This window comes from Macaca nemestrina, chromosome 8 (genome assembly GCF_043159975.1).
Source record: "Macaca nemestrina isolate mMacNem1 chromosome 8, mMacNem.hap1, whole genome shotgun sequence".
Taxonomy (NCBI): domain Eukaryota; kingdom Metazoa; phylum Chordata; class Mammalia; order Primates; family Cercopithecidae; genus Macaca; species Macaca nemestrina.
The window spans coordinates 43,911,197-43,931,644 of NC_092132.1; the positions used below are offsets into that span (position 1 = coordinate 43,911,197).

Genomic DNA, 20,448 nt, shown 5'->3' on the forward strand with positions numbered 1-20,448 from the left:
CTGAGGTCGGGAGTTCGAGACCAGCCTGGCCAACATGGCGAAACCCTATCTCAACTGAAAATACAAAAAATTAGCCAGGCGTGGTGGTACACACCTGTAATCCCAGCTACTCGGGAGGCTGAAGCAGGAAAATCACTTGAACCTGGGAGACGGAGGCTACAGTGAGCCAAGATCAAGCCACTGCACTTCAGCCTGGGCAACAGAGTGAGACTCCATCTCAAAAAAAAAAAAAGAAAAAAGAAAACTGTCACTGAACTGTTGGATCCACCAACGACACCAAAACAGTGGCATTTTGAATCATCAAATAAAAAACCCAGCAGTTCCCATGCACAGTCACTGGCTTTTGTCCTACCTCGGATTCACAACAACCTGGCTTCACCCTGGGACCTGGAAAACCTTCTTCTCTAGCTTAGCCTTTGGCTTTCTTCTAGAAGCAGCAAACTCTACCTCATCCCCAAGTGCATTCACACACACACATACACACACACACACACACATCTCCCTGAGTAAATTAACACTCATACACACCCAGACTGGCTCTAGGCACTTACATCTAAAGTGTGTCAGATTGTTTGTAGAAAGTGTTAACACACATAAAGGTTAACTAAGTTGTCCAGGGTAACACAGCTACAAAATACATCCAGAATCTGACCACAGGAGATGGTCATAGAGTCAAATCCCTGTCACACAGAACTTACTAGCCCTATCACATAGAACAAGTGATTCAACCCGTCTGGATCTCAGCTTTCTCATTTGTGAAAAAGCTGATAAATTAAATGAGAGAAATGCATGCAATGCACCTAGCAGAGCCCTAGACACAGAGTAGTGCCCTCTAATTGGGCCATGATGAGGATTAGAGAAGAGCAAGATAAATAATGTAGGAAAACCAAACATCTGCTCTTAAATCACCACCGCAGCCACCGCAAGACACTTTAAATCCTTGTCTGCCTTCAGCCTTTCCTGTCTCTGTTGGTGAAAACTCTACCCTTCTAGTTGCAACACTTGGAGTCATATTTGATTCCTCATTTTCTTACATCCACTTCATTAGAAAATCTCAGTGGGTCTACTTTCAAAACATATCCAGAATCTGACCACTTCTCACTACCTCCACTGCTAGCACCCCGGTCCAAACCACCATCATCTTGCACTTGTATTATTGCATTGTCTCTGTGGTAGCCAGCCTCCTATATGGCCCTTATTGATCCTTGACTCCTAGAATTCACACATTTGCAAGTCTTCTCCTACATTGGACCAAGGTTGGTCTATATGACCAATAGCACATAACAGAAGTGATAGTATATCACTACAGAGCTAGACAATAAAACTCTGCAGCTTCCATCTTTGTAAGTCTCTCCCCCACTCCCACCCCATCCCCTTGTGCTAGCAAACTACCATATTGTGTCATATTTTGGCAAGGAACTGAAGCCTTGACAGCTGGTGAGGAACTGAGGGCTGCCCACAACCAGATGAGTGAGCCTAGTAGACTCTCCAGTCTGAGTCAAGTTTTGAATAAATTATGAACCCAAATGACAACTTGACTGCCACCTTTTGAGACCCTGAGCCAGAACCTCACAGCTAAGCTGATCCCAGATTCCTCAGAAAGTGCATGAGATGATGAATGTATGCTAGTTTAGCTGCTACATTTTGAGATAGTATGTTATACAGGAATAGAAAATGAATACAGTTTCCTAATACGTTTCCCTGCTTTTATGATTACCCTCTGCCTCCTTTCCAGTCTATTCTCAACTAAACGGCATCTAGAGAAATCCCATTGAATCAGAAATCACATCATGCTCTCTCGTGCTCAATTCTGTAATGACTCCCCATTTCCTTTAGAATAGAAGTGATGGTTGTTACAATGACCTACCAGGTCCCCCAGGATCATGGGTCCCTTACTTCTACAGTCCATTCTCCTGATACTCTTCTTCTCACTCATTCTCATCTTGCTGCACTGGTCCCACCTTAAAGCCTTGACTTCAGCTGTTTCATCTTCCCAGAACGTTCTTCCCCCAAATACCTAAGGCTAGCTCTCTCATCTCCTTTAAGCTTTTGTCCAAATCTCACCTTAATGAGACTTAACCTGACTACCCCATTTAATGCAGCAACCTGCCTCCATCCATGCTGGAATTTCCAATTCCTTTAAAACTTTCTATCTCCTTTACCCAGCTCTCTACTCTTTCTTTTTTCCATAACAGCCATCACCTCCTTAAACGCAACGTAACTTAGTTTTTTATTATGGTCAATGTTCCTTGTCTGTCTACCTCCGCTAGAACCTAAGCTCCACGGGGCTAGGGTTGTTTTGTTCATGAATATATCACAAGCACCTTGAACAGCGTCTGCCACATACTTCGTAGTCAATTAACAACTGTTGAATGAATGAATAAAAGCTCCATTGCCATTGAGGAATTGAAGTAAAAGTTGTGGCTTAAAATATTAATGAGAGAATGGGAGGAGCTGCATTCTTCATGTTTTCATAAAATCAATTCACAGCATATTTGTAAAGTTGGTTGTGAGCTATAAAGTGCTATGCAAATGTAAGTTGCCTTGATTTTAGGAAGCATAATTATAAATTTAATTTAATAAGCATTGATCCAGCTTGAACTTTCTTCTCCCTCTTAATTCTCCCCTTCAAATTAAAAAAAAATGTGGGGATTCATTCTTCTATTCTCCTTAAATGTGAGCTAGGAAACCAAGGATATTTACATTCAGACCTGAGGCAACTGGAAGGGAAAGCTAAACTTCAATCAACAAAGGCATGATATTAAGAATTCCTTTCTTCTACCTGTTGTCCATCATTCCCAACGCCGACTTGACTTAGGGGCAAAAAAAATTTCTGTCCACTACCTTTTCCTTAGAAGAAGTAGTGAAACATTTATATAATTTCCAGGATTTCATGCTATGTACTCCGTCTCAACTGTCCTCTCCCCCACCTCTTTCTCTTTATCTTTCTCTCTCTGTCACACACACACACACACACACACACACACACACACACACACGCATAGCCTTTATCTTGAGAGCACATGAATTCTACTCTTTTTTTTTTTTTTTTTTTTTTTTTTTTTTTTTTGAGTCAGAGTCTCGCTCTGTCCCCCAGGCTGGAGTGCAGTGGCGCAATCTCGGCTCACCGCAACCTCCATCTCCCAGATTCAAGCAATTCTCCTGCCTCAGCCCCCAAGTAGCTGGGATTGCAGGCACGAGCCACTACGCCCAGCTAATTTTTGTATTTTTAGTAGAGACAGGGTTTCATCACGTTGGTCAGACTGGTCTCGAACTCTTGATCTCGTGATCTGCCCGCCTCGGCCTCCCAAAGTGCTGGGATTATAGGCATGAGCCACCGTGCCCAGCCGAATTCTACTCTCTACATTATTCATATTCTGAGTTTTGAGCACTTGAGATTGGTCTCATTTTCTTGTAGCTGATTCACTATGGCTGATTACTGACTTATGTAATCACTTCAGCTTCCCAGCAAAAAAATGACCATATTCAGACCAAAAATGAAAGAGCAAAGCTTCAAAATATGATACTTACTTTTTTCTTTTGGAATATTGGCTTTTTTCCCATTAACAGAATAAGACTTTCAAATGGAAATTAATGAACCAATTTTCCTACCCAGGATTAATGTCACAACTTAAATGCCAAAAATGATTGTTTGACTACTAGTTGCTTTCATGCTCCTTTTAGTGCTTGCTAGAGGCAAATCACAAGAGATAACAGATACTTTCCATGTCAGAAAAAGAGTTAAAATTTATTTGGAAGACTCTATGCTCAGAGCTTGTCCTTGATGACTCTAACCTTTTACCCTTGACATAACCTGTCTAAGATTCCTGGGAAATGAAATGAATCCATAAGCTCAGGACAATATTGATAAGCTTCACGTTAAAGATGGCTATGCTAGGGAAAGAGAAGATTCGATTAATTCAGTGAAAATATTATAATGCCCTCCACCACATAAAGTGCATAGTTTTTAAAAACAGTAAACTGTAAAACAAAATTTATGTCCATTGAAATTAAGATGGTTTCATTTTAGATACTGATTGCAAAATATACTGATCTACTGCTTGAAGCATGGTCTCTCTCTCTCTGTCTCTTTCTGTCTCTCTCTCTCTCTCTCCTGCCCCCTCTCGGAAGCCCCAGCTTTGTAGTGCCCTAAGCATGCTATTAGTTCACCTATGAAGTAAAAGGATTAGAAATAAAACCAAAGAGCTACAGGAAAGGTAACCCACCGAGTTCTAGAAACAATGAAAAGGATATCACAATAGAAAGTGAAAGTAAGAGGACAAGACAAGAATTTTTAAAATGGAGAGGGCCGGGCGCGGTGGCTCAAGCCTGTAATCCCAGCACTTTGGGAGGCCGAGAGGGGCGGATCACGAGGTCAGGAGATCCAGACCATCCTGGCTAACACGGCGAAATCCCGTCTCTACTAAAAAATACAAAAAAAAAAAAAAAAAAAAAAAAAAAACTAGCCGGGCGAGGTGGCGGGCGCCTGTAGTCCCAGCTACTCGGGAGGCTGAGGCAGGAGAATGGCGTGAACCCGGGAGGCGGAGCTTGCAGTGAGCTGAGATCCGGCCACTGCACTCCAGCCTGGGCGACAGAGCAAGACTCCATCTCAAAAAAAAAAAAAAGGAGAGAATTTGTAGAGATAGCAACTTATGAAATGACTAAAATTGGTTAGTGTGTGGTGTGTGTGTGTGAGAGAGAGTAAATCAAAATCTAAAACGTTAGCAATGATTATAGGTGAATTTTTATTTGCTCCTTTCTACTTTTTGACTTTTCAAGTAATCTTCAATAATAACATCATACTACTTATTGAGCATCTACTATATGCCAGCTAATGTTCTAAGCCCCTTACATGGGTTAACTCATGTATTCCTTATATTAATAATAACCTTAGAGTCAGATATGGACATCATGCCCTTCATACAGATGAGTAAACTGAGAATAGAGTGTTAAGTAACTTGCCCAGGGTCAGGTAGCAGTCAGCATTAGATCAGCATTGCCTCCAAGTGCCTGAGTTCTTTTTTCTTTTTCTTTTTCTTTTTTTTTTTTGAGATAGGGGGTCTTAGGGGGTCTTGCTCTGTCCTCCAGGCTAGAAGGCTAGAGGAGTGCAGTAGTACAATCATGGCTCACTGCAGCCTGAACCTCCCAGGCTCAAGTGATCCTCCCACCTCAGCCTCCAGAGTGGTCCATCATGCCTGACTAATTTTTTTTATTTTTGTAGAGACAAGGTCTCCCTACATTGCCCAGGCTGGTCTTGGACTTCTAAGCTCAAGTGATCCACCTGCTTCAGCATCCCAAAGTGCTGGGATTACAGGTGTGAGCCACCACACACAACCTCGGAGCCTGAGTTCTTATGCATCCTTCTCTATTTCCTACTCTTGACCATGCTCTATTTTCACAATTAGAAAAAAAAGTTAGTTGAAAAGGGAAAACTCATAAACAGGATACAAAAGACCAATATAACAGGAGATATGTCCAAATTCAGAGTAATAGAGAAATTATGTAAAAGGGCAGTTTGTAAGTTCCCTGAAGAAAGACAACATGTTTACATTATTTGTAGAATTCCAAGGTCCTAGAACATTCTAGAAAGTATATATCAGGCAGGCAGGCAGGCAACACATATTTATTGAATGAACTGAATGGGGTGATGGGTAGCAAGTCCTAACTTATCTTTAGTATAATATAACTAGAGGTCATCTGTTTTTAAATGTCCTGCAGAAAATTGATAGCAAGTGATTCATGTAACAGAAATATAGATTAAAGAATTGGGAAATAAGGGAAATATTACATTTAAGAGCAAACGAAAATATGATTTTTAAAGGAAAGATCTATGTTATAACCAAATTAGTTTTGAAACTTAAAAAGAGTCAGTTTTTCTGAGGAAATTACAGCAATTGAATCTCTAGCAGTAAGAGAGAAAGTACAAAAGCATTTTACAAGCCTGCAGGACCAATTTCCATTTAAATACCATTTCACGGGTTTACCTCTAATGTTTACAGCCAATATGGAAAAGAAATTTTAATGCAATTCTAGGAGATAGAAAGCAGAAGAGATTGGAATAAAGGAGAAGCCAGAGTTGAGAAGGCTGCACCCCACCTTTGGTGCAGGAAGGGTTAATGTGTGCCTGAGGACTGTTTTTTCTCTCTGAGCTTGGAAAACTCAAGTCTTCAGTGCCTATGGCCAAGCCAGTTCCTGTACAGTGTGCCCAATGGAACTAACTACAACATTAATTGGCTTCTTAAATACAGAGGAGTCTGCCTTTGGGGTTCCTAATGCCAGAGAGAGAAAAAACATGGTAAAACACCTAGAGTAACTTCAAACTGCCACAAATGGAAACACACAAAAAATATGAGCTTAACACAACAGAAAAGTTATCTCATGTGTCTAACCCCCAGCTTGCCCCGCTGGGCTTCACTTGTATATATACAAAGGACCCTCCGGGCATCCTCAGAGCCTGTGACCAGACCTTCCATCAAGAGAGCAGCCCACCTCAGGAATAGTGAGCTCCACTCTGCTAACAGCCTCCTGCCCGGGCTAAAAAATCTTCAGTCTAACTCTTCATTTTTAATATGAGAACTAAGAATAACCACAAATTTAAGGAAACCTTACATGAGTAAAAGAGAAGCCCCAAGATGAGGAAAAAAGGTTATTTATGAGGAAAATAATTAATGCTGGATACAGAAAATAAAGTTAAAAGGAAGATACTTGAGAGGTAATGGGTAGGGGCCTACTAGAGTGAAGGGTAACAAGATGGCGACCAAGACGGTGGCGCACCATAAGCGAAAGATTGCTGAACTAAAGCACGAATATCTTGCTCGTGGTTTGGAGACCAAGGAAATGAAACAAGATGCCATCAAAAAGCTCCAGGCCTTTATTTATTTATTTATTTATTTATTTATTTATTTATTTATTTTTAGAGGGAGTCTCACTCTGTTACCCAGGCTGGAGTGCAGTGGTTCAATCTTGGCTCACCACAACCTCCGCCTCCTGGGTTCAAACAATTCTCCTGCCTCAGCCTCCCGAGTAGCTGGGACTACAAGCACGTGCCACCATGCCCGGCTAATTTTTGCATTTTTAGTAGAGATGGGGCTTCACTATGTTGGCCAGGCTCGTCTCAAACTCCTGACCTCATGATCCACCTGCCTTGGCCTCCCAAAGTGCTGGCTCCAGGCATATCTTTTAGGTCATGCTGAAGAAGAGGCAAATGAGGATGTACTGGAGGTGAAACAGAGGAAGAAAAAACAAAGCCCCATAGAAATCCCTGTCAAAGAGGAAGAACTCCCTGAAAAAAAACTGTTGATGTGGAAGCAGAGAAGAAAGTGGTAAAAATTACATCTGAAATAGGACAGGCAGAGAGAATGCAGAAGAGGGCTGAATGAGTGCATGTACCTGGGAGCTTGTAAAGTAAGAAAACTGCCTGGGCAGCTGGGTTTGGGACTTCTCCAGTTCCAACAAAAGGTCTGTCATCTGACAACAAACCTACGATGAACCTGGATAAGCTAAAGGAAAGAGCTCAAAGATTTGGTTTGAATGGCTCTTCAATCTCCAGAAAGTCTGAAGATGATGAGAAACTGAAAAGGAGGAAGGAGCGATTTGGGATTATCACCGGTTCAGCTGGAACCAGAAGGAACCACAGAGGATACAGAGGCAAAGAATAGGAACAGAGCCGCCTGTGAGATTGCCTGCTGAAAAGTTCCTGCTGCTTTCTGCTCTCCAGTGCTTTCCATTTCTCTGATTCTTCTCGGTCACAAATATACCTAAATGCACAGTCACATACCTACCTCCTGCCTTGCAATGAGGGCACATGTACCCCAGGTACACCTGGGAACTCTAGCAGCAATTTGACTTATTGCTGTTCCAACTTTAAGGCTGTCATGTTTTTGTTTTTGATTTTTTGCTTGTTAGTTAAAAAAAAAAAAATCTGAAAAGAGACAGGGGTAAAAAGAAGCTACTGAACCTACAACAGAAGCAGAGGCTACTAGAAAACAAAAACCACAAAACAAGTTACATGATTTTTAAAATAAAAATAAAAGTTTGTATGAGGACTGAATAGGAAAGACAGCACAAAATGAATTAATAAACTGAGCAATCAAAGCATTGCCCAGTTTTTAAACAAACAAAAAAATCATAAGACAAAGTTAAAAGGTATGCTGGATGATTACAGGCATAAAGTTCAATTAACAAAAGTTACAGAAGAAAGCAATGAAGAGGATGAAAGAGAAGAAACAAATACACAAAAGAAGACTAGACTAGACTAGAATAATAATGTCTTACAGCTGAAAAAAAAAAAAACTTGAGTATTGGAAAGGCACCAAAGTGTTGGAAAGAATAATGAAAAAGTGGCACTTCTGTTCACATCTTGGTGAAATTTTTGGGTCGAAGATTAAATTTAAAAATGCTACAAATACTAGGAAAAAACTTAAGTAACATTCAACAGAACAGAAAAAGAAACTGCCAGCCAATAAACTTCTCATCCACATCACTAAATGCTGCTGGGCAAGAGAAAAGGGATTTGAACATGAAAGTCTAAACACAGCAAAAGATCAATTAAGTGTGATGGCAAAGTAAAATACCTGTTTAGTCGTGAAAAGATTAAAAAACGATTCCACTCATGTATGTGTCCCTTTTGAAAAATTTATCCCTTGAGCCAAAGTAAAGAAAGATATGCACGGATAAGGAAGAAAATTGATACAGCCATCAGAGAATATCAAATAAGTCAGTAAAATATTGATTGTAACTGATTTCTGATCATGGAAATGAAATGTATGCCACTAAGAAAGAATTCTTAAAGATAATATGAACCTAAAATGAAGCACCTGAGAGGTGACAGGAGCAGAGTTGTTTAAAAGGTGTATTGGGCCCAGCACAGTGGCTCATAGCTATAATTCCAGTGCTTTGGGAGGCCAAGGTGAGAGGACTGCTTGAGGCCAGGAGTTTGAGACCAGCCTGGGCAACATAGCAAGACTGTGTCTCTACAAAAAAAAAAAATTTAATGTAATAATGAGATAAAATAAAAAGTATGTTGATTTTGCTTTGTACGTAAGAAGAGTAATCGATAATGGTTAACTCCTGATATTGATAGAAAAGATAAGTTTATGCTTATTAAAAGTTCAAGGGTAACAATTACTAGGATAAAGATAGGATAGGATATAGAAATTAAAGAGCAACAATTTCCATAGTATGGTGTGCGGACACCTAGAGAAATCCCTTAGATACTTTCAAGGGTCTATGAGTTTAAAATTATCTCCCTAATAATACTGAGATATATGTGCCTTATTCCCTCTGTTGACATTTGTAGTAATGGTACAAAACTAACACTGGGTAAAAGTTCAAGCTTCTTACATGAATGAAGACAGTGGCATTAAACTATACTTGAGGTGTTATATTTTTATCGTCACATAAAATAAAAACAAAACAAGCAAACAAACAAGCAAATACATGCAGTTTCACTTGAGAATGTCCTTCATGAAGCAGTGTAGAATATTAATTGTATTAATCTCAAACTTTGGGTACCAACCTTTTTAATATTCTGTGTGACAAAGCAGGAAGTACATGTAAAGCACTTTGACTGCATACTGAAATACAGTGATTGCCTCAAGGAAAAGCACTCGTGCGATGCTTTGAATAGGAGTTGAAACTAGCTGCTTTTTTCAAGGGATTCCATTTTTACCTGAAAGAATGACATATTGACAAACTACGTGTTCAGACTTGAGTGTTCGGCTGATGTCTTCTCAAAAATAAACCAAGTGAGAGTCTATCACTTCACAGAAAACTGACAGTATTTGTTGCCAGTGGTAAAATTTGAGCTTTCAAGCAAAAAAAAAAAAAAAAAAAAAAAAGAGAGAGAGAGAAAGAAGAAAATGTTTGGAAGCTTGCATTCACCACTACTGATAACTTTCTAGTACTTTATTTTCTGATGAGGTTAATGGGTATAATTTTTTGCTAATGTATCATGAAGCACATTAACATTTGGAAAAATCTGAATAACTCAGTCAGTGAATATTTCCAAATGCCAATGCGTGGTGTTATAGAATCACACACAAGTATAAGGTCTATTCAAAGTGCAAAACAGGCCTACAGATTTTAATGTAACAGAGAAAGTTCAGTGTATGATTTCAGTTTCCACATTGCAATTAACCTTTAAAAACCCACTTTTGAATTTTGGTGAAATATCAAAGAATATCTAGTTATATGAAAATATATTTTCCTTTTCCAACTATCAGTGTGAAGCAGGATTCTCTAACCAAAATAACATTTTGTAATAGATTGAATGAAGAGGCAGATGTGAGAATCCAGCAGTCATCTGCTAAGCCAGGCATTAAAGAAAGTTGCAAAAAATGTAAAATAACACTACTCTTTCTCATTAAATTCATATGTTTTGAAAATTTTAGCCCAGGCGTGGTGGCTCACACCTATAATCCCAGCACTTTGGGAGGCCGAGGCAGGCGGATCACCTGAGGTTAGGAGTTCGAGACCAGCCTCAACATGGAGAAACCCCGTCTCTACTAAAAATACAAAATTAGCCAGGCGTGGTGGTGCATGCCTGCAATCCCAGCTACTTGGGAGGCTGAGGCAGAAGAATTGCTTGAACCTGGGAGGCGGAGGTTGCAGTGAGCCAAGATCGCACCATTGCACTCCAACCTGGGCAACAAGAGAGTGAAACTTCATCTCAAAAAAAGAAAAAGAAAAAAGAAAATTTTAGTTTAGGTTTTATTTTTTTGAAATAGAGTCTTGCTCTCTTGCCCAGCTGGAGTGCAGTGGCATGATCTCAGCTCACTGTAACCTCCACCTCCTGGGTTCAACCCATTCTGCCTCAGCCTCCCAAGTAGCTGGGACTACAGACATGTGCCACCACCCCCAGCTAATTTTCGGTAATTTTTGTAGAGATGGGATTTTACCATGTTGGCCAAGCTGATCTCAAACTCCTGACCTCAAGTGATCCACCTGCCTTGGCCTCCCAAGGTGCTGGGATTACAGGCACGAGCCACAACTGACCAGTTATGTTTCATTTCAAAAATGTTATTTCAAGCTGGGTGTGGTGGTACACACCTGGAATCCCAGCTACTTGGGAGGCTGAGGCATGAAGATGGCTCGAGTCCAGGAATTCAAGACCAGCCTGGGCAATATATCAAGATCTCATCTCAAAAAGAAAAAAAAAAAAAAGGTTAAAAAGCATAATAATAAAATAAAACATTACATTAATATGCTTTATAACTATCATATGGTTTACAGTTATTATTTTAATTGAGGCATAAATAAGTATTTTTTTAAATTTACTATCTTTAAGTTTTCATATGATATATATCAGTAGATATAACCCACACAAATACAAGCTCTTCTGGGACTTCAATAATTTAAGAGTATTAAAGGGATTCTGAGAACAAAAATTTGAGAAGCACTGCTCTAGAAAATAACCAGAGAAAAATAATGAAAAAAGATAGCCGGGTGTGGTGGCTCACGCCTGTAATTCCAGCACTTTGGGAGGCCGAGGTGGGCAGATCACCTGAGGTCAGGAGTTCGAGACCAGCCTGACCAACATGGTGAAACCCCGTCTCTGCTAAAAATACAAAATTAGCCAGGCATGGTGACGCATGCCTGTAATCCCAGCTACTCAGGAGGCTGAGGCAGGAGAATCGCTTGAACGTGGGAGGCGGAGGTTGCGGTGAGCCAAGATCGCACTAGTGTGCTCCAGCCTGGGCAACAAGAGCAAAACTCCATCCCAAAAAAAAAGAATTATTGATCAATGCAACAAAAATAAACAAAAATAAAAATAATGATGTGGCATAGAAAAAATAAGACACTATATATCAGTAATTGTAATATGTGAAAATGGGTTAACGCTACCTTTAAAAAATAGATACTTTCAAACTGGATTTTTTTTTTAAAGCCAGTATTATCTTTTAAGTACCCATGAGACATAAGAAAACTGACCTAATATCAGGCCACCAAGCAAGACTCTACCCATTTCAAAGAACTCTTATCATACAAACCAAATTCTCTGACCACAACATAGTGAAATTTTAAACAGCAAAGAAGATGAAATTTAAAGACTATATGTTTTTAAATTATAATATAGTTTTCTAAATATTCACAAGTCAAAGAACAGCCCTTAAAGGAAGTTTTTTAAATTAGAACTCCATGATAAAATACTATATGTTGTGGGATATAGATAAATCAGCACTTAGAGGCAAATTTCATACTTTAACTGCTTATGTTAGATGGGAATAAAGGCTAAAAAGTTAAAGAGCTAAGCATACAACATGTTAGAAAAAAAATAAAAGAATTAACTTAACTTAGAAAGATGGATGTAATAAAGATAAAACAAATTAACGAAGTAAAGACTTGACAGAAAGGACAATTTAAGATGAAAGTTGGTTCTTTGAAATGGCAAAGAAAACTAACAAACTGGCAAAGATAATCAAATATTAGAAAAGAAAAGGAAGACAATTTTCGATGCAACAATTCTCTTTTGAAAAAAGAGAATTTTGTGAATCCCTTTATGCTAATAAACTTGAAAACAGACAAAATGGGAACATTTCTAGAAAAATATAAACAATCAAAAGTGACTCAATTATTTGGAAAGAGAAAAACAGTAATTTTTCAGTGCAGAAACCTGGCAGCTACTACCTTAACCAAGTGATGAAGGTACACCCTGAGAGAGGCACATCTTGAAGAGAAAACATCAGACAAACCCAAATGGTGGGGCATTCTATGAAGCACCTGGTGATTGATGATTATGGTAGCAACTGCATTAAAACAAACCAGTAAGTATATGAGTCAAAACAAATAAGGTTATGAACCAGAAGAAAACAAAAACAAGTAACTTTTGGAGGTGGGACTGTGAGTGATTTGTCTTTATTTAGTAGTTTTAAATATAGATAGATAGATAGATAGATAGATAGATAGATAGATAGATAGATAGATAGATAGAGCTTATGCAACTGAATATAAATGGAAGAGAAGGCTGGGCCAGTGGCTCACACCTGTAATTCTAACACTTTGAGAGGCCGAGGTGGGAGGATCGTTTGAGTCCAGGAATTCAAGACTAACCAGACAACATGGCAAAAACCCAACTTTACAAATAATAATTTAAAAAATTAGCCAGACATAGTGGTGCATGCTTGTAGTCCCAGCTACTTGGGAGGCTGAGGTGGGAGGATCACTTGAGGCCTGGAGATTGAGGCTGCAGTGAGCCGTGATTGTGCCACCACACTCCAGCCTGGGTGAAAGAGTGAGACTCCCACCCCCCTTAAAAAAAAAAAAAAAAAAAAAAAAAAAAAAAAAAAAAAAAAAAACCTTTTCAGGGGATATAGAAGTATTGGACTGAAGAAACAAGCTGGAATGGGTGGTGCGGGGGAACTAATAAGTTTGGGTGTTTCCTCTCCATAGCATCCAGCATTCTTGATTTCCTCTCCTCTGCTTCACACATAAAAGCATGGTCACAGTCGTCTTTATGCAGTTCCCTTCTCTAAGTCATGAGGTTTCTATTGTGTATCTTTCTGTCTTCACCTGTATGGGGGAAAAAAAAATCCCCTTTCATTCCTTGTAAGAATAATAGATTTTGGCTGAGTGCGGTGGCTTAAGTCTGTAATCCCAGCACTTTGGGAGGTCGAGGTGGGTAGATCACTTGAGGCCAGGAGTTTGAGACCAGCCTGGCAATGTGGTGAAACCCATCTCTACTAAAAATAAAAAAAATAAAAAAATTAGTGGGGCGTGGTGGCAGGTGCCTGTAATCCCAGCTACTCAGAAGGCTGAGACATGAGAATCACTTGAACTGGGGAGGCGGAGGTTGCAGTGAGCAGAGATTGCGCCACTGCACTCCAGCCTGGGTGACAGAGCAAGATTCCATCTTAAATAAAAAAAAAGAAAGAAACAAAGAATAATAGTTTTCTACTTTGTGGTCCCAGTCAGTCTGTGACCAGAAGGACTATTTAAAAGAGAAATTAAAGTAAAAAAACAGCAAGTTATATTTCATGCAACTTCAATTCCAAAACAACTCAGATATAGATGCTTTATATATATATACACACACACACACACTTAGATATAGATGTTTTTTATATATATATATAAAAAATATATCTCTCTATATATATAAACATACTTATATTTGTAAGGCTTGGCAATGACCTGAGGTACTCGTTTTTGTGTTTATGAATAGACCTGTAACACACAAGTGCTGAAAAGAAATCTTCATGATCATCCACTCCAAACTTCTCATTTTACAAATAGGAAAACTGAGGTCCAGAGAGATTGTACCATTTCCCTGGGATTACGCAGTTATTTTTGTTAACATTGAAATAATTCAAGGACAAATTGCTGGAGGACACAAATCCACAGGCGATTGATTCCAGGCCCACAGACGCTCAAGTGTCTTGTATAACATTGCCTGGTACTTTAGGTATATAACCCATGCACATCCTACTATATACTTTAGATCACCTCTAGATTATTTATAATACCTAATACTATGTAAATGCTAGGAAAATAGCTGTTATATTGTTTTATTTTCATTTGTATTATTTTTGTTATTATTTTTATTGTTTTTTTTCTATCTTTGAAATACAGTTGGTTAGACCCACAGTTTTGGAACCTTGGATATGAAGAACCAACTGCATACTGTTGGCTAATCATTAGTGCTTTGCAAACATATAAGCACTCTTCCATGAGAACAAAGCTAAAATTATAAACAGCTTCCTGCCAAAGTTTTCTTCCTCCATTCACACCCCCTGCCCTAAATTTCCCACTCAGTTCATTGAACAAACCCTTTATTGAGTTCCTGCTGTACTACAGGCTCTGAGCTAGGTGCAGGAGGCAGTGTTGACCAAGCCAGACACAGTCTCTCCTATTAAGGAGCATTTCATCTATGAATTAATTAGTTCATGTAAGCTTATTACCAGTTTTCTCTAAAAGCTAACAAAAAATTACATTTTGAGAACTTTTTTTTATAATCGGCCCTAATCCCTAGGTATATAAGTCCAAGTATAAAGATGTAATACAAAAATCATATCATGGAAGATATGTCTTGTTAAATAATGGAAGCACTGCTACTTAAAAGCAATGAAAGTTAAGACCACGTTCATTCCACAGGTCCTAACTGAGCACCTACTGTGAGCTGGTACTGCTTTGAGTACTGGGATATAGCAATGAAAAAGACAGACCCAGTCTCTGCCCGGGTGAAACTCTGACAGAAGACTATACAATTGCAGATGTGACAAGTGTTAATGAAGAAAAATACAGGGTGCTGCAAGAGAAAATGTCATGCGACCATGTGGTAGCCAGGAGCACCTCACAACACCTCTAACCACAGAAAGCATCAGGGGCCAAGGCTCCTGTTGCCCGTTGCTGAAATCTATCATTGCATTTGTGTGGAGGCCACACTTCATCATGGGCTGCTTCCAGCCAGCGATCATGTGCGGTAGGACTACCAAAGCAGGAGCATTCTTGGGGAACAGGGACTCCTGTGGTGGCTGGCTCTGACTCAAAGACCCTCAGCCTCACCCCATGGCCTTGCTGCATCTTCTTTAGACTGCACAGCAGGCCTGGAAACTTCTGCTCAACATTCCCTCCCTCTCTCCTTCACTCCAGGTCAGACTCACATTGTTGTCTGACAGCTCCCCCACTATGCCAGCTCCCTCCTTATATTTTTCTCGCAGGTGGTTCCCCTAATACAAGTATTGCATGTATAATCCTATCTCAGATTATTCATCTTGAAGAACTCAGACTGATGGAGGATCTAATTTAGATTGAGATGGGGCTGCTTAGGATGGGGTTACTGCGAAAGTATTCAAACGCAAATTGAGACTTGCAGAAGGAGGAGGGATTTCTCAAGGAAAAGAGGAAGGAATGTCATTACAGGAACAGCATGTGCAAGGTCCCTGAGGCAGGTTGGAACTTCTCCCAGTCGAAGAACTAAATGAAGGGCAGCATAGCTGGACCATAATGTTTCAAGAAGGAAGAGCGCAGTGTCTGATGAAACTTAGGAGATAATCAGAGGCCAGATTATGCCAGGATTTATAATTCACTTTTAGGATTTTACATTTTGTAAGTGCACAGGGTACTTATGTGAGGTCTTTAGGAAGGGAACATCTTGATCAACCTCTTTTCTGTTCAATCCATACACAAGGTGATCTTTTGAAAACACAAGATGTTCCCTTGTGACCTTTGAAAGACCACCCTGTTTGCTGCATGGGATTGAACAGAAAAGAGGTTGTAGGAGACCAACAAGGCAGTTACTGAAATGGCCCAGGAAGGATAAACTAAGGATTACTTTCTGCATAATGAGAAAAATCACCTTTATAAGGTCTTCCTTAAGATTCTGTAGCTCTTTTCTTTATTTCAAGGCAGTCAATATTTCCCGCCATTTTCTTTATTCAGATACCGTCTTAAATTTTACATCTTTGTGCAAGTGAGCATTATGTCTCACTCAATTTGTAACCTCACATACTATGTGAATCAGTCTATAATCTCCAAAATTGTGTAACAGAGATATTCTATGGGAAAAATGTTGGCCTCCACCTCTGTCTTTAAAGCTAAGAGAATAGATTAGAAACTTACTTTGCAGGAGTTCCACAAGAGAGTAATGGGAAAGTCTGTATAAAATCCATACAAAATATGTTGCTTACACAAGATATCCCTTCTAGAAAAGGAGATAGGGCAAATAAATTGACTTTATGATAAGTTTGATCTAAAATTAAAATGTTGGAAATAATAAAAGCCAATTAAACTTTGGTTTGCCTGATTAAAATTTAGATGGGCTTCTAAGGGAACTATTAGGAAAATAAGAACTAATTATCTGTTTTTCAATAGTTAGACAATAATCAGAAGCACTCAAGTCCTCTAGTCCTGGATCTGTGCTTGGATTTTAAAATATTCTCATTTTTAAATTGATTATTAGCAGTGAATAGAGGGGGGGAAAAGCCTTTTTATCTGTATATGCATATGTTACATGAATATGCATACACATATACATATATCTTCATATATACATACATATGTGTGTTTGCAATACACTTACGGTTAGGGTGGGGTGTGTGTGATGTGGATGAAGGTCATTTGTGTGTTCGCTTATTTAAATTAAACCTTTACTTGAGACGATTTAAATAAATTCCAGACAATTTTTTTTTAGTTGTTTCATATGCAATCATACAAAAAAAAAAAAAAAAGCTGAGCATGGTGACACACCTGTAATCCCAGCTTCTCTGGGGTGAGGCAGGAGGATTGCTTAAACCCAGGAGTCTGAAGCTGCAGTGAGCTGTGATTGCACCACTGGACTCCAGCCTGGGCAACAGAGTGAGATCCTTTAAAAAAAAAATCAAGTAATAAGTGATGAATATTTAATCTGATCTTGGATTTGCGAACAGTTATATAAACATAAAAACAGTGGAAGAATCAACGAAGGGCCAAGTACAGTGGCTCACACCTGTAATTCCAGCACTTTTGGGAAGCCAAGGTGGGAGGATTACTTGAGGCCAGGAGTTCAAGATCAGCGTGGGTGACATAGCAAGACCCTGTCTCTTAAAATTAAAAAAAAAAAAATCATTGAAGAAAAAGTGATAACTTTAACTACAAAACTTGAAACACCTAAAAATAAGTAGAGATTTCCAGTGAAAGGCATCAGAGTTAGGCTGTATTATAAACCCACTCTCCCATAAAACCTAATAAAAATGGACAGAAATTGTGTGTGTGTGTGTGTGTGTGTGTGTGTGTGCAGACATCTCAAAAGTTTACCAACTGCACAACCCCACACCATACATTCCAACAGATGAGGCCAGTGAGGGAAATGGAAGATTTTCTTACCAATGTGCCTCACAAACAGCAGCACAGGAGACAGAAGTTAAATCAACAAATTACTTAGAGTGCTTGCTAATATCCTCCCAATATGGACAGAAGTCCAGAGGAGTAGACCACACCTTAGAACACTCTTTGAGATGTCATTACCTCCACTTTCAGACTTTAGCGGAGATGGAAAGAACTTGGGGGTCTTTGTAGTACGGGAGAAAAGAGAAGCAGCACAGAACGATCTCAAACATGCAGAGCTAACTCATGGGCTAGGAGTGAATCGTTTTGTTGAAAGGACGTTGATCAGTGCATAGAAAGAAAACATGTGGCATGGGTGATGAGCAGGGAGGCAATGGCAAAAATAGCTGAAGACTAGGCACTTGCAGAATCGTTGTATTATATTCTTGTAACCAAACACACCAGGAGAAGTCAAGTGGAGTTCCTCCAAGTGAGGAGGTGATCCTGTATGGGTACCACTCCTGGTACCCTGGAAATGGTTCCCCTTCCCTATACTAGGGATTTTATTTATTTTTTCCTTTCTTTGAGACAGGGTCTCACTCTGCTGCCCAGGCCGGAGTGCAATGGCACAATCACGGCTCACTGCAGCCTCGATCTCCAGGTCCCAAGTGATTCTCCTACCTCAGACTCCCAAGTAGCTGGGATTACAGGTGCATGCACTGCCACGCCCGGCTAATTTTTTGCATTTTTTGTAGAAACGGAGTTTCGCCATGTTGACCAAGCTGGATTAATGATTTTCTAATAGGGAAAGTCACAAGGAGGTGGAGGATATCATCATTAGAGGCAGGGAAGTATGTGACATGGGGGGAGATTCACAGAAGAGTTCAGGAAAAGGCTGCTATACTGTTGATGAAGTGTCAGATCAGGAGGGTGAGCCATGTTACAGTAGAGAAGAGTGTGTGGAGCCTGAAAACTCTAGAACTTCTAGAACCCTGCAGTTACATGGGCTCTCCTGCTGGCCATGTGATGTAGGGGGAATAAGCAGGGTGCTGGTGAGCTGTCTCTTCTACCTGGTGTCACTGCTGCATGAAAATGTGGAGTTCTCTCTCCCAGGTTCACTCACATCAAGCAGGTGCTAGCCAAGTAAGCCTGTTAGAAAGTCAGGTAGGGCTGCAAGAAGCATAAAGCCTTAAAGCTTTCTAGGAACTATAGCTGCTTAGTTACAACGTCTGTGATGCTTGCATCAAATGACTGCAAATGGACATGAAAGTCTGAAGAAAAAAACAAAGGTCAGTGTTGTACTTTTTATATTGTCTGATGCTCTATGAAAGCCTCATCTTGTCTGCATTGTCTCTGAGGAAAGCGAGAATTTTTTTAACTACAGACTCCCCAACAACTGTTAGAATATTGCCCAAGGAAAGTGTCCTGCAGAGCTGAATCAAATACAAAATGCAGCCTGATTTTGTTAGCAGAAAGAGTCCACTAGACTGAGAGCACAGCCCTTTGCACTGGTGGCCATTAGTGGCTTGCTTGGTGTTACTGTGGCAGCTGTCTGGACACTTTCCCTGCACTCTCTGTTGTCCTGGGGATGCTAGTCCATCCTGAGGGGTTAGGTTGAATGGAAGGAGACGTCCGTGAATCATCCCCAGCAGAGAATAGGAACTTAGCAAAACTGAAAACAAAATGGGAGATAAATGCAGTAAGACCCTTTGAAGGAGGGTAAACTGGGAAGGGGACAGGGAGAAGACTGCTGAAAGCCCCAGATGAAGTTTCATAAGAATTTTCCACTGTGATTTATTGATGTGGCTCCAAAATCCCAGGTTCCCTTTACTTTTAGCCCTAGTGACTAAGAGAGGAAAATGGAAAGGGTAGATGTGAAGAGCCAAAGCGAGGGTCCTCAATAGAAGCAGAGGCGCCAGGACTCCATGATCAAGTAGAGGACTGATGTAGAACCCAAAGGCATCCCGCCACAGGAAGAGGATGATGCTGTCCTGCAGATACAGAGTGAACTTGATCCAGAACATTTAACCGAGGTATGGGGGCTTTTCCACACTGCCACACCTTCAAATGCCCAGGCTTTTCACTGGCCTTAAAAGTCCATGCAAGTGGGTTTCAGATGGTAGCAATAAGTGAAGAAAGAATTGATTCATGCAAGTAGGTTGTGGCAGAGCCAAACCTTTATCTTCATGGTTGAAAGTGAATAGATAATACATAAAATCATAGATCAAGAAATAGCAGTATTTATTTCTGAGACACATAGAGGTAAACAAGAAGGAATAGGGTCTGGGTGCGGTGGCTCATGCCTGTAATCCCAGCACTTTGGGAGGCCAAGAGAGGAGGATCACCTGAGCTCATGAGTTTGAGACCAGCCAGAGCAACATAGTAAGACTCAGTCTTTACAAATTAGCTGGGCATGGTGGCGTGTGCCTGTAGTTCCAGCCACTTGGGAAGCTGAGGTGGGAGTGTCCCCTGGGTCTGGAAGATCAAGGTTGCAGTGAGCCATAATCACACCACTGCACTCCATCCAGCCTGGGCCACAGAGGGAGACCCTGTCTAAAAGGGAAAAAGAAAAAAAAAAGGAAAAGGAAAAGAAGTAAAAGGAAATCCAGTACAGTTGCTGGAGATCATAATCAGAGAGAAGAGTGGGAGAAACTGCTGTTTCTTTACAGATTGCTTTAAGTATTATTTGATATTTTAAACTAAATACAC

At 40.0% G+C, this 20,448-nt stretch overlaps 1 protein-coding gene and 1 pseudogene across 3 annotated transcripts in view; one reads left to right on the forward strand and one right to left on the reverse strand.

Moving 5' to 3' along the window:
* Positions 1 to 20,448, reverse strand: part of LOC105476041 (grainyhead like transcription factor 2) — a 184,607-nt gene that overhangs the window by 139,947 nt on the left and 24,212 nt on the right. The window lies entirely within an intron of this gene.
* On the forward strand, positions 6,751 to 7,689 carry LOC105476039 (SAP domain-containing ribonucleoprotein pseudogene; annotated as a pseudogene).